Raw genomic sequence first — 4,624 nt, 5'->3', positions numbered from 1 at the left:
GGATTAATAATTGAAGGTAACACCAATTCCAAGTGTCTCGCCAACATTTTGGCCCAGATTTTAACATCTGCACACAGTAAAGAAATAGGGTGGTAGTTACTACAGAAGCGAGGGTCCTTACCTTTTTTTGGAATTAAGGAAATTGTAGCTGGTCGTAGGGTAAGTGGTAGGATTCCAGATTCAGCTGCCTCTTTAAACATGGCAAGCATGAGGGGGGATAATTTGTCAATAAAAGCCTTATAAAATTCTGACGGAAAACCATTCGGCCCTGGACACCTTCCACTTTGCATGGACATAATTGCAGTTTTAATTTCACCTGCAGTAAATGGTTTCTCTAGGTGCACCCCAATATCAGGGGCAACTGTCGGGATCATCAGTCCATTGAAAAAGTCATCAAAATGTGCGTCACCAAGTAAATTTTCAGATGTATAAAGAAACGAATAGAAGTCCCTAAATCAATCATTACTTTTCTGGGGGTCGGCGGAAACCCCATCAATTCCAGAGATCTCTGAGATACACTGCCCAGTGGAGGACTGGCAAATCCAGTGGGCGAGGACTTTAGTTGGCTTATCCCCAAACTTGTAATAACTATGCTTGGTCCTTGTGATTAACTGGACAGCCTCATCAGTGGCCATAGAATCGAATTCAGAGTTCTTTATTAGAAGCTCTTTCACCAGATCAGCTGATGGGGACACTTCATTCTTAATTTGCAGCTCTGACATAGTGTCGTAAAGACCCTGCCTCTTCCAGGAGACTACCTTATTTTTATAAGCAGTGTACGCTATTATCTTCCTCCTTAAGAAAGCTTTACAAGCTTCCCATATTGTTGCTGCCATCACATCTTGAGTTACATGGGTAGAGATATAAAAAACAATACTCTGATTTATATATTCAACAAAGTCTGAATCATTAAGTAGCGAAGAATTGAAACGCCAGGGGGAACGCATTATTGGAGTATTCGGAAATGATATGTCCAAAATAACCGGAGCGTTATCCGATATCACTATAGCAGCATAATCACAATGGTTAACTGAGGAGAGAAGTTTTTTATCCACCAGAAAGAGGTCAATTTGTGAAAAGGTTCCATGTACATGAGAAAAGAAAGAATTTTTTTTTTGTGGCAGAATTCAGATGATGCCAGACATCCAGAACTCCATATTGCTGCATAAATATTTGTATTGCTTCTGCTGATTTAGATATAGGACTTGGGTTAACTGAGCTGCAATCCAATGCTGGGTTAAGACAGCAGTTAAAATCACAGCCCATGATAAGCTTGCCACTGTTCAAATTGGGAAGTGAGAAGAAAAGTTTCTTAAAAAAGTCCTCATTATCCCAATTCGGTTCATACACATTGGCTAGAACTACTTTATTTCCTCCTATTTTACCCACAACAATAACAGAACGCCCATTGGGATCTGACACTACCTCCGTGATTGCTAGAGGGATATTTTTGTGGACTAAGATGGCTACTCCTCGTGCCTTTCCATTAAATGAAGAGTGGAAAGTTTGCCCCACCCACAACGCAGTTTTGGGTGATCTGTCCGTTTTAAGTGAGTTTCTTGTATAAATGCAATTCTGGTATTTAAAAAATTTAGGTGATTGACAACCTTCTCCGTTTCACAGGAGAATTTAACCCTTTAACATTCCACCTAACAAATCTTAATGCACCGCTGTGTGCAGATGAATCATTAGAACTCAGCATGACCATTCATGAAATAAACAGCCCTCATACAAAAGTACAAATAGCAAATAAGCAGAATGCTTCACAAAAACCACAGGTACACAAACACAGCACATAAAAACGGAAGAGAGGAGAAAATAAATTTTTGCAAAAGACAACAACATCCCCTTTGATAAGCTAAGCAAATCAGCATATTGTAATTCTTCCTTTCCGTATGGCTCTCCTGCTCCTGCGCAGGGGTCATTTAACAATGAACCGTTCGCAGGGCCGGCTTTGTCGACAGGCGACACAGGCGGCCGCCTGGGGCGCCATCTGATGGATAGGGCGCAAAATTTAAAAAAAAAAAAAAAAAAAAGTTTATTAAATTCATGTTTGTAATATGAAATGCACTCTCTACATACTCAAAATTCCCCTTTGAAATGACATGAAATTAAAACATCAATATTTAAATTCTAATGATCTGGCTGCATTTCGAGCTCCCGCTTGAGCCACCGCTCCGATGCATTTGACCATTAAGGTTGCCATAGCGATTACGTGTGTGGGTGGCACTGTAGAAGGACTTCCTGTTGTCGTCGCGTTTAAACGTTTGATATTTTACGATGAAATGAACGCCTAAGCCATCGGGATCAGCATTCCGAAAGCGAAGGACGGAAGAAGAATAAAAACGGGCCCAAAGCAGAGGTATGTAGACTTTATAAGTTTTGCAAAGGAACTTTTTGCGTTAGCGTTGTAGCTAACTGCCTCTCCTGCCACGCACGGTCCATAGACGGACCTTCGCTAGCTGTTTACACACACAATACAGTATCTGTAACTTTAACCCATTCATTTTACTTTTGAATCGTCGTGTCCAGATGCAGTGAGACAATGTTGAGTCTCACTGTGATGATGAAGAATGTAAGATTTTTTACTGGTTTTTGGTGCTTGATTGCAGCCTTTTATGAACGTTGTTTCAAGTTTTAAAGAGCAAGTCACCCCCAAATCAACTATTTTTTTCTGATAAACTATACAAATGTGTGTCTAATCATGCTGCAGACACGTGTAGTCAATAGTTTTGCACTTTAGTGCATTTTAGGTAAAATTTAAATTTTCTGCCTGAAACTGTCAATGTTGTGCCGTTGTCAGGTAAAAACTCTTCACTACATTTGAATTTAAATCTGCCACCGCTATTGGCTAAGAGGCATGCTATGATGTAAACTGGTACATTATGATGTCACAATGTCGTGAGTGTGTGTATTTGTTAGTGGCTCCACCCTCTCGGTCTGCTAGGCAACAGCATTTGTTGCATTTTTCAAACATGAAGTGGGAGTGAAGTACGCTTCTTGTAAGGGGTGACTTGCTCTTTAAGTACGCATACAATATGAATATAATATTTTCATATCAGAAGAACGTTAGGTGTGGGTGTAGCAAATTTTCAACTTTGTCCGACACATCGGGCGGGCGGCACCGCCGCGGCAGTGGCTGTGACTCCCCCGCTGCCGCCGGGCCCAGCGGGGAGTGAGAACTGCCTAGACACAGCATGACATCTTATGCCGTCTCTTTCTTGTTTATGCTGCAGCTTCTTCTATCCAGGCATCACGCAGCAGCACATTTACTGAGCTACAATCTCAGCATCTAGAACCAGGTGAGTAAGTTACTTGTTAGGCTATTTGTAATCAGCAGTAGAAACGGGCTTTTTCAAATTAAACGGCTTATCACATATGATATGCAAAATTAATTAATTTAAATCCACACCAGACACTTGTTTTTGGCACAATCAGTGCAGCATTGATTTAGCATTGAGAATATTAAATAATCTCAACATACACATCTGAAATTGTCTCCTTAAGATGTTATTGTCAATTAGGCTGTACATTTGTAAAAAAAAAGATGGACATTAGTTTTTGTGACATAGTGAGTCATCTTCAGGGTATAAAGGTTTATGCCCTGAAGAAGGTGGTACCGAAACGTGTCGGCGTTTCCTTGTTTAATAAATGAAATCCTCAGAGTGCCTCAGATCACCGGATCTTCTTCCTCATATTCTACAATTTATTTGATGCTGAAGAGCACCTGAGAGTGAGACATAAGTTTTTTCAAATATTCCCCACTTCCACCTGTTTTTGATCATTTTATTCATGTTTTCATAGAACAGATTAAAAAAGATCAATAAAATAAAAAGTCCAGTAATATTAAAAATAGTGAAAAGCATCACTGCACATGACTGAGGAATATTGAACATGAAAGTGGCACTGTTCTTAATTCATGCATCAGAGGGTTAAGTTGCTTTGTGTGTGTGTGTGTGTGTTTATTTTCTCACAGAAGAATAACCCAACACCACACCAGCAGACTCAGTGCTCCAATCCAACAGCCTGAAGAGACGCCATCATCAGCTTCAACAGATGTCTGTGAACATGTATGAGCTGCTGGCCCCATGGATCCTGCTGACTGGACACAGCAGTTGAACAAAATGGAAAGTAGAACTTTCTTTATGATGACACTGATATTTGAGTTTTGCTTTTGATTGCACAGTTTAATGCTGCTTTTGATTTTGCATCCCCCCCAATGCCATTTGCACAACATTTTGAGTTGTCGGTTATTGTAATATTCTCAGGTTACTTATCCTTCAAGCTTACATTTATTCTTCAGGCTGTTGACTTTAAAGAGTTGCTGTGTGAATATTTGAAATAAAAAATTAGTAACTAAGGAATAACTGTGGAGTTACTTTTTCCAATGTGTGGACTTGGGTTTGGGTGAGAGGCGGGGGGGTGGGGGGGGGGGGTGGGGGGGGCGCAAATGGGCACTCTCGCCTTGGGCACCAAATTACCCAGAGCCGGCCCTGACCGATCGGCAGAGTTGTGTACATGTCCTTTACAACCTGGTAGGAAGCTTAATGTTCATACATAAGTTGGCACGCACAGCCAATTCAGTCAAACAACGGCGAACCCAGACATGGAGGGGCAAAGGGTG

Source organism: Nothobranchius furzeri, chromosome 1 (assembly GCF_043380555.1).
Source record: "Nothobranchius furzeri strain GRZ-AD chromosome 1, NfurGRZ-RIMD1, whole genome shotgun sequence".
Taxonomy (NCBI): domain Eukaryota; kingdom Metazoa; phylum Chordata; class Actinopteri; order Cyprinodontiformes; family Nothobranchiidae; genus Nothobranchius; species Nothobranchius furzeri.
Note: the sequence above shows the minus strand (reverse complement) of the source record.